Genomic DNA, 13037 nt, shown 5'->3' with positions numbered 1-13037 from the left:
AACAACAAGAGAGAGCTATACATTAGCAGAGAATGGGAACCATTGATAAGTTTCCCAGACAGAATGGTTACGGGCATAAGTCTTCTGCTACCCCACCTCTTCACTGTAATGTACTATACACACAAATGCTGTGTTTAAGTGACTTGAGGAAAAAATAAAAGGGTCAAGTCCAACATCAGGATCCGTGTGGTGAGATGGGGAAAAAATATCTGTAGGACGTGAGGTGCACCAGAGATGGAGTGTGCCAGTGGTACAAAACCTCGGAACAGGGGACCTGGAGCTAGAATGACTTGGAGAACGTCACCTCCTAGGAAATCACAGCGCATGGGGACAAGGGTCCACTGAACTGATATCAAAGGATATGGTCAGCTCCATGAAGTTCGGGGTTAGATACAGAGAAGCAAATTTAAGTGACTTGACTGAAGTCACACAACTAACAAATGGCAAAATTCGGGAGCTGCCAAATGCTACAACCTGTGTCCTCTCCACTCTACCTTCAGGAGTTCACACAGAATTAGTAGGTACCAGTTAAATATTAGTGCTCATCTGTTCTCAGGAGTTAGGGAAGCCCTGATAAATAATAAAAGTTTATTAAAAGCTAAACTACTGATGCGACCAAATAAATAAAAATAGTCACGATAAGCTCTAAAGGTTGACGATAAACACACAGATCATCTTTAACAATTTAAGATTAGATTGAAGAAAAGAAAAATGGACTAAGAGGTCCCAGCACATAATAGGAGCTGATTTAATGAAATGATCAATTATTACTTTTTGATGACTTTATGGTGATTGTAGGGCATGTAGATGAACTGCATCTATTGATAAACCTTTCAAAAACTGGGTTAAATTTCTGAATAAGCAACATTTTGTTTTTTCACCTTTCCCCACATATACACACAAGCTCACTCCTAACGACTTAGTCTGCTCCAAGCAAATCTCCTGTGTCCAGCAGTGACAGCCTCAAATGTCACACACTCATATCATACAATACATTCAAACACCTTACTGAAAAAATGAATGCATTAATACAGTTTAAAAATGAGACATTTATACTACTCTATGGAGCAGACAGCATGTACAAAATTCTCTGAAGAGAGAAAGTTTGCTTTCGATACATTCAAGGTGGGAGTGGAAAGGGGCTTGACTGAGAGAAACATCTCCATGGTGAAGAGTAAAATATTCTCACATCTGTTACTTAATAACTGAATGATTTTTGAAAGGGAGAATAGTAAACCACTGTTTTGAGGACAAGAAAATTAACTATTAAGGAGATAGTTCTAAATGCCATAATACCAAAAAAAAAAAATAGGAAAAGCCACATTTCCAGAGTCAGTATTTTCTCAAGAAACAGTACACCGATCCACTGCTTCTTTAAATCATGGCTGTAATCTTCCCTAAACTAATCTAAGAGGTACAGAAAACAAGCTTTGAACTACACAAACATTGGGAGATTCCTTTTCAGGAAAATAAAACGCTCTCACATATTATCCTTATTTTTAGTGATGTCGACATGTGCAAATACAATCATACTTATATTCTAGTATGTACTAACAAACTCAATCCCAATTTCCTGAGTATGAAACACTCAGTTTTTTAGAAAACTAAACTGCTGAAAAACTCACATATCCTTTTTCCTGTTTTATGTTTCCAGGACATCGGACTCCACGAAATGCACAGTGTGCTCAAGAAATGCAAATAAATGTTAATATTAGCTTAAATCAAATACATTGGAAAATGTGGTATAAAAAAATATAACCAGTATTTAATTTCTTTAAAAGCTCAGTACAGAGCCTGGAGTCTCGTCCAGGGCAGCTGGTCCACTCTCATTGGGGTGTCCTGGCCAAAGCCCGCATGGCAGGCAGAACTCAACAAGAAAAGCATAACTGGAGCTCAAGTTTGTTTTGAAAACAGCCTCAAGTTCCACCTGTCCTCGCTGATCTGTGGTTTTCTATGTGACCAGGAAATCAAACTGATAATCTGATCAGTCTGATCTCCAAATTGGAGCAGGAAGATAAAGTGATGACAGAGGAGAGAGCAACTCCCTCAGCCACCTGTCCAGATTTGGAAGTTCTACCTAAAGCCAAAGGGTTAACTTCTAAGCAGCACGTTTTTAGAAAAGAACAATCTAAAGGTATAAATATAGTAAGAGTTCTGATTTTCCACAGTGGAAAAATGCCATAAATTAGAAAAGACACAAAGTTACCAAGACAGTCATTTTCCCAAGAGAAAATGTTGCCGCTGGAGAGATAACATGAAACTGTTGCGAGTTGGAGTGAAGTGTAAGTCATCTCCAAAATTACATTTTCCTTGAGCATTCCTACAAGCAATTGTTTGCATAAATGTGACTCAGATACTGAGTGTTTCAAACATAAACTGGTATTGGTTTAGTTGCTCTCTTCTTATCTTTTTATTACTTGTTTTATTTTAATAATATTTTTAAATTTTTTTTAATAACTTTATTTTATTTTTTCTTTCTTTCTTATTTTTCTCCCTTTACTTCTGAGCCATGTGGCTGACAGGGTCTTGGTGCTCTGGCTGGGTGTCAGGCCTGAGCCTCTGAGGTGGGAGAGCCGAGTTCAGGACACTGGACCACCAGAGACCACCTGGCTTCATGTAATATCAATCAGCAAGAGATCCCCCAGAGACCTCTGTCTCAACGCGACGATCCAGCTCCATCCAACGGCCAGCAAGCACCACTGCTGGACGCCCGATGCCAAACAACAGCAAGACAGGAACACAACCCCACCCATTAGCAGAGAGGCTGCCTAAAATCACAGTAAGTTCACAGACACCCCAAAACACACCACCGGACACCACCCTGCCCAATAGAAAGACAAGATCCAGCCCCACCCATCAGAACTCAGGCACCAGTCCCCTCAACCAGAAAGCCTACACAAGACACTGAACCAACTTCAATCACTGGGGGCAGACACAAAAAACAACGGGAACTACGAACCTGCAGCCTGTGAAAAGGAAACCCCAAACACAGTAAGTTAAGCAAAATGAGAAGACAGAGAAATACGCAGCAGATGAAGGAGCAAGGTAAAAACCCACCAGACCAAACAAATGAAGAGGAAATAGGCAGTCTACCTGAAAAAGAATTCAGAGTAATGATAGTAAAGATGATCCAAAATCTTGGAAATAGAATGGAGAAAATACAAGAAACATTTAACAAGGACCAAGAAGAACTAAGGAGCACAAAAACAATGATGAACAACATAAAAATGAAATTAAAAATTCTCTAGAGTAAGATGGGAATAAAGACACAGACCTACTAGAGAATGGACTTGAGGACATGGGGAGGGGGAAGGGTAAGCTGTGACAAAGTGAGAGAGTGGCATGGACATATATACACTACCAAACGTAAAATAGATAGCTAGTGGGAAGCAGCCGCATAGCACAGGGAGATCAGCTCAGTGCTTTGTGACCACCTAGAGGGGTGGGATAGGGCGGGTGGGAGGGAGGGAGACATAAGAGGGAAGAGATATGGGAACATACGTATATGTATAACTGATTCACTTTGTTATAAAGCAGAAACTAACAGACCATTGTAAAGCAATTATACTCCAATAAAGATGCTAAAAAAAATTCTCTAGAAGAAATCAATAGCAGAATAACTGAGTCAGAAGAACATATAAGTGACCTGGAAGATAAAATACTGGAAATAACTACTGCAGAGCACAATAAAGAACAAAGAATGAGAAGAATTGAGGACAGTCTCAGAGACCTCTGGGACAACATTAAACGCACCAACATTCAAATTATAGGGGTCCCAGAAGGAGAAGAGAAAAAGAAAGGGACTGAGAAAATATCTGAATAGATTATTGTTGAAAACTTCCCTAATATGGGAAAGGAAATAGTCAATCAAGTCCAGGAAGCATAGAGAGTCCCATGTGGGATAAATCCAAGGAGAACCTCATGTAAATATGTAAGCTCATGTAAGCTCATGTAAGTATGTTACATAAATGATTTTTAAATTGTTATAATGAATGTAACACTAATTGACATTTTAAAAAAATGAACAGTTAGCAGATATATTTCTATCACACTTATCAAAGCTACTCAAAGAAGAAATTTGGGATTTATGCCTTTAACAAACCACTTTAAGGGCAAGATCTGATATACTGTGTTCCTAGTACCTCACTGCTCCTAGCACGGAGAGGGCAAACACCAATGACCATTCAAATAGGATGTAAAATATCTATACACGCTTCATTCCAAACCATACATTTAAAAGACAATTACCACTAGAGGGCAGTCAAGATCTAAGCATGTATTAAAATTACAAGTTTTTTATAATAAGCTATGAAGGCAGGCAGGCTAGTCTCGAAAATTGTATACATATCTTGAATCCTTTAGGTGTATCTGTATAATAATCTTAAAAAATCATTGATATTAATCAGTTATCTTTTTAACCTGGTAATACTTCTAAGGAAGCAATTCAAATCTCAATAAAACTTTGTAATGAATAAAAATAAATGACTTTTTCAAATGTTTTAAAATATTATTTAGAACAATTCTCCAAAAATAGTATAATTCAAACACTGAGTTCATATTCATTCTGGAGTACATAAATCATCATTCCGACTAACAGAAAATAAATGATAGCCCTGACCAATTACATAAGGTTAGATTCAGTTTTATCAAAAATTTTATGTCCTTAACTTTTTTAATGTCAGCAAAAGCAGTACAGTCAATTACAAATTAATGTTTTAAATCTTATCTTAGTGATCACCATTTTGCTTTATTCCATAAAATCTCACATCTATCTATTAATTTCCATTTTTCACTATCCTTGTCCTGAAGATCACAATATTCCCAAAGCTCCCCAACTGGTCTCTCTGTCCAAGCACTCTCCCCCTCCAATCTGTTCCTTCCCACTGTTGTCATAGTTATTTTGTTGTTCTAAACTCTGATCACAAATCAAGCTTTTGCTTTAAAACTTCCTGGCGCTAGAACTCCTTGTACAACTTTACCGTATTTCTCAACTGGGTTTTCAAAATATTCCATATTTTAGCCTAATCCTTCTACCTCCATTTATAACTGTTCTGTCCTCACTTATACCCTATAATTTAGCCTAACTAGACAATCAATTTCCCCTCAACTCTTTCTAAATTTAATGACATCAGATATATTTTCCCTCTTTCAGGAATGTCCTTTCTCCCACCAACCTCTTCTTGTTGCTATTTTCATCTCTTCAACAGCTAACTCAGATGCCATTTTTTCCCCTTACTGATTCCTCCAGTTGGAAAATGAATCTTTCTTACGTATTTTCCATATATATCAATTTAATCCCTACTAAGAGGTAGGCGGGCTCTTGGATTCCAGGACACACTGGTGAATGAAAAACAGGACCTCAGGGAATTCCCTGGCAGTCCAGTGGTTAGGACTTAGTGCTTTCATTGCCATGGCCCCAGGTTCAATCCCTGGTCTGGGAACTAAGGTCCCACAAGCCACGGAGCACAGCCCAAAAAGAGAAAGAAAAAATACAGGATCTCAGCGTCCATTGTAGAATATTTTACATGAGCCTCTCCGTTCGTTAATCACATAACTTCAGTAAGATTGAACCTTGTAAATCAGCTATCAATGGCTCTATCTTTAAATTCTTAAAATGCAGAAACGATGCCATCCTCTGATCACCATTTTTCCTCCCAGTTTTCTCATTTCCTTATTCAAACACATTCACTCTTCAAACTCATTTATTTCCTCTGTGGCTTCCCTTCTTTATCTATACAGCTTCAGTACCTTCCTGCCCTATTACTCTTCTCCTCACTTGCTCTGTTAACCCCAATCTTTGTCTAATTTTACTATCTCATTCTCACCATCTATACTTGCTCTGCTGAGCTTGCTGGAAAACACAAGCACACAACAGACTGGCACCATTACTAACTCAAAGTCTCTAACCTCAACTGGACCATTAATGTTTCTCTGCTTTTTATCTCTCTGAAACCTGCTCTCTGTCCCATCCCACAAACATCTCTCTCTAATCTTTATTGCTGAGTGACATCAGAAGGAATAGCAGAGTATGGACCTCCAAAACTACTCTTCTCTGTAAAAGCAATGAGAACAATGGAAAAAATGGTCAAAATCAACTTTTTCAGAGCTCTAAAAATTAATTAAAGGCTGGCAGCAATCTGGGGAGTGTTTTCTCAATAAAAAATGGCTCAATATTTGTAAGGACAGCAAGCTTCGTGGTGCTTTAACTTGACTTAGTGCTATTCCTTTCTTCCTAGATGCACAGTACAATGAAAACCAATAGGCCTTCAATTAAAATGAAAATCAGCAAGCTAGAAGCCTCTGGAGCGGACAGAGCATAGTGGAGCTCCTCAAAGCCCCATTCACGGATAACTGTCATTATTTCACCTTTCTGGTAGTTCCTTGGAAAATTCCACTGGCAATACTTACCTTTATTGGACCTGATTTAGAGTTTGCTCAATGCAAACAGTCTTTTCCCCAGGGTCATTTGTTGAAAATCAGAGGCCATTTTTTTTTTTTTTTTTTTTTTTGTGCGGTACGCGGGCCTCTCACTGTTGTGGCCTCTCCCGTTGCGGAGCACAGGCTCTGGACGCGCAGGCTCAGCGGCCATGGCTCACGGGCCCAGCCGCTCCGCGCATGTGGGATCCTCCTGGACCGGGGCACGAACCTGCGTCCCCTGCATCGGCAGGGGGACTCTCAACCACTGCGCCACCAGGGAAGCCCCCAGAGGCCCTTTTTTAACACTGCGGCTGCTTGAGGTGGCAATAACAGCTGAGGCAAACAACAAGCTGTCCAAAATATTTGAAAAGAAAAGCTGCGGAATGAGATATCCACAATAGGCTGTGAAAGGTTTCAACATAATCCTGGTGATCTAATAAGCCATGCTCATGCCCAGGGTTCTGGGTTCAGGAAAAGACCTGAGAAGGCCCTAAGTTCTCACGTCTGGAAGACCCTGAGGTTCTGCAAAAGCCGTAAGTGAAGGCTAAGGTGGGGACTGGCTGGCTGTGTGTCCAAGGCATCTCCCAACAAGCACACAGAGTCCCTCCCTTGACAAAAGCTGGGAGATTTATAGGTCCCATTTATGGAAGTCTCTGTCTAATCACAAGCTGACCACTAAGCTGATGAAATAGAGATTTCAGCAGCCACACGTGACAAACAGAACATACTCTACTGAACTAGCTAAGAAAATTCATTAAACAAATAAGTAACGACAATTACAACAAGCACAATAACAAACCCTGAAGGGAGAATCCAGAGTTGCCATATTATACTATTTAAAATGTCCAGTTTTCAACAAAAGTAGTGAGACATGCAAAGAGACAAAAAAGTACATCTTATATACAGGGGAAAAAAGTCAATAGAAACTGTCACTGAGGAAGCCCAGTTACTGGACTTATTAGACAAAAATGTTAGGTCTCTCTTTTATACAAGGCCAAACCCTTTACCCATGTTGTGAATTTCATTCCCCACCCCAACCATCCTCAGATCATACTTCATCAAGTTCCTCTCCTCTCCTTTCAACTCGCCTTTCCTCTGATTCTTTTCCTTAGCATTTAAAAATGTCCAAATTTCTCCTATTTAAAAAAATGAACACTTTAACCCTCTTTTTCTCTCTAGCAATAGTCTCAGCTTCATATATGTGTGTGTGTGTGAGTGTGTATGTGTATACATATATACATATATACATGTACATGTATATGTACTGAGCCTTGGTTGCTCTGTCTAGTTGTCTCACATGCATCTCAAACTCAACATATTTAAAATCAAACTCAGAATCTCCCCAATTTCCCATCTCCATCTGCTCCAATCCCTATGTTCCCAGTGAATGCGAAGGTACTCACCAGCTACTAACCCAGAAGCCATCCCAGAAACATCCCAGACACTCCTTCGTCCTTCTACTGATTCTACTTCTAAATGTCAAACAATTGTCCTGTGAATTCTGTGAATTCTCTCTATTCACAGTATTGGCTAAGATCAGGCCTTCAACACTCCTCATCTATACTTCTTTTATAGCCACCAAACTGCTGTCCTAACCTCTAATTTTGTTCACCTTCAGCCCATTCTCCAGAGAGCCACTGGACTAATTCTTTTAAACAGAAAACCCTTGTTTCAGTCTCTGTCTTCTCTCCTTCATCTCCCCCTGGTTCTCAAACTTCACTCTATATTCGGCCATGTAAAGCTATCTGATTCCCACGTGCAACCCTCCCTTGTCACTCCAAGCCTTTACACAAACCATCCTCTCTGTCTGGAACACATGAACCTCACTGATTCCTACTCATTCCTCTAAATTTCACCCTAGCTTTGATGGTTTTAAAACATGTCTCCAAATATTTTGTCACACTTCCCCTCAAAAAGTGTGGGCTTAAGGGTGCAATGCATTTAGTGACTCACTTCCAACAAACAGAATATGGCAGAAGTAATTGTAACAGGCATTGAGGCTTCCTCCTCGCACTACCTCTTAGATTACTAACTCTAGGGGAAGCCAGCTGCCATGTGAAGGCACTGAAGCACCTCTCTGAGGAGGTCTACGTGACAAGGAACTTAGGTCTCTTGCCAATATCCAGAGACAAACTGAGCCTTTTAACCAACAACTATGCAAGTGAACTGTCTGAGAAGCAAATCCTCCAGCCCCACTGAAGTCTTCAGATGACTGCAGCCCTGGCCGACTTGACAGCAACCTCAAGAGAGGCCATGATTCAGAACGACCTAACCAATCCACTCAAATCCCTAACCACAGAAACTTTCAGATAACAAACATTTGTTGGTTTAAGCCATTAAAGTTTAGGGAGGGGTTATTTGTTACACAGCAGTAGATAACTAACACACCTCCTTTATGAAGATTTCTCTGACACCACCAAGATCAGTTAAATCCTCTCTGCTGTGACACTTGGGCATTAATGTTTACACTGTATAAAAGCATTGACTACTTAGTCTACCTTCCCTGCCTATCCTGAAAGCTACCTGTGGGCAAAACTGTCTTATTCATTGGTGAATCCCCAGAACTAAGCATGGGAGATGTTCAATAACTATGTATTAAAATCAAATGAAAATGAGGGTGATTTGAAATACGGAAGTAACATGAAACCCAAAGATGGATTTAGTATATATAAGCTCCTTTTCTTCCTTCTTGAAATTCATATAAGTCACAAGAAAGTAGGTAACCATAAGGTAGTAATACATTGCCTCACAAAGGCGTTAAGAAGATGAAATTTTACTATGGTTGTAAATGATATAAAACACTGTATGTCATCAGAATAACATCTTATCCAGTATCCTTCTGAATGCAGTTCTCACTAAAAGTGAATATATCAGATCTGACACAGTTTATGCCCATAATTGATAATGTTTTTAAATATAATCATCATTATTTTTCTCTGGCATACACTGCTTATTTCTTTGTACAGGGCTAAATGTATTCTCCTCCTTGAATATTGACCACAATTAACTATTTCCTTGAAGACTTAAGGTTATTGTTAGAGCCATTATTAATCATTTCTCTGAGCTATACAGTGGGCTTGTTTCTTTCCTGTTTTCTCCTTAATTCACTGGCTGTCATCTGTAACTTTAGAACTGAGTCAGCCTAACTTGGGCAGCACTCTTTCTATGTAATTTTCAATGAGTATCAGAAAAGCAATGGTGGAGGAAAGACCTATAAATGTAGGTAAGACTCTAGATACCCAAAATATAAATATTCATGTGGGAAGGAATGAAAATAAAATTGAGGGATATCAAATGGTTGATATGTCAGACTTTAAAAGCACGGTTGATTTTTCCCCAAACCTTTATTATTATCATTAAAACATCTTCCAACAGAAAAGATACAGACTGTCATCTCTCTTATCTAATACTCTCTAGGGAGACACAAAGTTAGGAAGAAGCTCAAAAACTTCTATGACGACTGTATCCTTGTTAGGTATTTATTGTACTTATATTAGGTATATACCTAATAGAGCAGTTGAATCAAATATTTTAAAAGTATGCAGGGCATACTGGTGGCACAGTGGTTAAGAATCTGCCTGCCAATGCAGGGGACACTGGTTCAATCCCTGGCCAGGGAAGACCCCACATGCCGCAGAGCCACTAAGCCAGTGTGCCAGAACTACTGAGGCTGCACTCTAGAGCCCATGAGCCACAACTACTGAGCCCACGTGCCACAACTACTGAAGCCTACACACCTAGAGTCTGTGCTCCACAACAAGAGAAGCCACAACGAGAAGTCCGCGCACCACAACAAAGAGTAGCCCCCACTCGCCGCAACCAGAGAAAGCCCTCACGCAGCAACGAAGACCCAATACAGCCAAAAATAAAAACAAATAAATTAATTAATAAAAAATAATTTTTAAAAAAAGTATGCAAAAACACTGGAAAATGCTATACTATCCTAAGGTATTATTAATAAACATTTGTATGCCGGATATATCCAATTGTTCATTAAAGAGTACATTTAATAGGTAATGACAAAAAGAGATTGTGGCTTTGTGAAACTAGGAGTCACTATGACTAATGATTGAAGTTCTCCATAGAATGCCACAATCACTAAGGAGATATTAGATACAGCCACTCATAATTATGATAGTTTACTAATAATAATCCACAATTGATGATGCAGGAAGATAAACAAATGTCTGAAAGTTTAACCAAAAAAAAATAAGATCAATTAACTCTTTAAAAGATATACAAGTCTTCAAAATTAACAACGTCTGCTCCATGGAAGATCTCATTTAAATAATGAAAAAGCAATCCACAAACTGGGAGGAAATATTTCCAATATCTGACATAGTTCTTATACCCAGAAAAACATACATATATGTTTATATATATAAATATATATATTTTCACAGTTTAATAAAAAGAAGACAAAACAACCCAGGTTTTTTAATGGATAAAAGATGTGAACAAACACTTCATAAAAAAGATATACCGATGGCTAACGAGTATAAGAAAAGATGCCAACATTATTATTCTTAAGGAAAATGCAAATTAAAACTACAGTAAGATACCATTTCACACCTACTGTAAGGGCTAAAATCGGAAAGATTCACTACCAATTCTTGGCCAGGGTGCGGGAGCAACTATACCTTCACAAATTGGTCATGGGAGTATATTTGCAGAACTGTTTGGAAGTTTCTTGTAAAGTGAAATGTACATTTGTCCTATGACCCAGCAATTTCACTTTTATTTACCCTAAAAGAAATGAAAGTATGAATCTTCACAAAGACTTGTCTACAAATGTTCATAGCAGTCTTATTCATAACAGTCAAAAACTGGAAACAACCCAAATCTATATCAACAGGAGAATGGATTTAAAAAATTGTGGTTTATTAGTCAAATGGAATGCTACTCAGCAATTAATTTTGTGATACTTGTAAAAATATGGGTGATCACAAAAACAGTATATTGAGGGACCTCCCTGGTGGTCCAGTCATAAAGAATCCACCTTCCAATGCAGGGGACACAGGTTTGATCTCTGGTTGGGGAACTAAGATCCCACATGCCTCGGGGCAACTAAGCCCATGTGCCACAACTACTGAGCCCACGCGCCTCAACTAGAGAGCCTGCGTGCTGCAAACTACAGGGCCCATGTACTCTGGAGCCCACCCACCACAACTAGAGAGAGAAAAACCCATATGCCACAACTAGAGAGATGCCTGCACACCGCAACCAGGGAGAAGCCTGTGTGCCACAATGAAGAGCCCACGCTGCAATGAAAGATCGCACGTGCCGCAACTAAGACCCGACACAGCCAAAACAAATAAATAAATACATAAAATAAAATAACAAACAAAAACAGTATGTTGAGCAAAAGAAGTTAGATAAAAAATATGTGATTACTGTTGGTGGGAATGTAAAGTGATACAGCCACTATGGAGAACAGTATGGAGGTTCCTTAGAAAACTAACAATAGAACTACCATATAACCCAGCAATTTCACTACTGGGCATATAGCCTGAGAAAACCATAATTCAAAAAGATACATGTACCCCAATGTTCATTACAGCACTATTTACAATAGCCAGGACATAGAAGCAACCTAAATGTCCATCGACAGATGAATGGCTAAAGAAGATGTGCTACATATATATACAATGGAATATTACTCAGCCATAAAAAGGAATGAAATTGGATAATTTGTAGTGATGTGGGTGAACCTAGAGTTTGTCATACAGAGTGAACTCAGTCAGAAAGAGAAAAACAAATATTGTATATTAATGCATATATATGGAATCTAGAAAAATGGTACTGATGAACCAAGTGGTAGGGCAGGAATAAAGACTCAGACGTAGAGAACAGACTTGTGGACACGGTGGGGGGGAGGGGAAGGGGAAGCTGAGACGAAGTGAGAGAAGCACTGACATATATACACTACCAAATGTAAAATAGATAGTTACTGGGAAGCAGCCGCATAGCACAGGGAGATCAGCTTGGTGCTTTGTGACCACCTAGAGTGGTGGGATGGGGAGGGTGGGAAGGAGGCTCTAGAAGGAGTGGATATGTGTATACATATAGCTGATGCACTTTGTTGTACAGGAGAAACTAACACAACATTGTAAAGCAATTATACTCCAATAAAGATTTTTTAAAAATATATAGTGATTACATTTATGCAGAGTATCAGAAGAGGCAAAATTAATCTGTGATGATAGAATTTAGAAAGTGGTTACTTTTCAGGGGCAGAGGGGACTTCCTGTGATGAAGAAAATGGTCCGCATGTTCGTTTGGGTGGTGGTTTCTCTCGTGTATACAACTGTCAAAATTTACCAAATTGAACACTGAAGATCTGTGCATTCTATTATACAAAAATTATACCTCATTTAAAAAATATTTTAAAAAGAACAATTAGCGTTGAGGGCTTATTCTGTACCAGACAGCTGTAGAATTCTTCCCAATTGTTGTTTCTTGACTTGGCAGGGTTTTATTGTTTATCCATCCCAGGGGCCGTGTGGACTGCACACCCTTTAAGGCAGGGATATTTTCTGTATCTTGCATATCTAGTAGTATCTGCTTCATAATAAGATCTACCAAGTATTTGTTGCTATAAAGCTGACTTCAAGATACAT

At 39.0% G+C, this 13037-nt stretch overlaps 1 protein-coding gene across 2 annotated transcripts in view; it reads right to left on the bottom strand.

The window, feature by feature from the left end:
- RYR2 (ryanodine receptor 2) overlaps positions 1–13037 on the bottom strand; it is a 725859-nt gene that overhangs the window by 272377 nt on the left and 440445 nt on the right. The gene's annotated exons all lie outside the window — the stretch shown is intronic.

This window comes from Mesoplodon bidens (genome assembly GCF_964165515.1).
Source record: "Mesoplodon bidens genome assembly, chromosome: 1".
In the NCBI taxonomy this organism is placed as follows: Eukaryota; Metazoa; Chordata; class Mammalia; order Artiodactyla; family Ziphiidae; genus Mesoplodon; species Mesoplodon bidens.
Note: the sequence above shows the minus strand (reverse complement) of the source record. Positions and strands in the feature narration are given on the sequence as shown.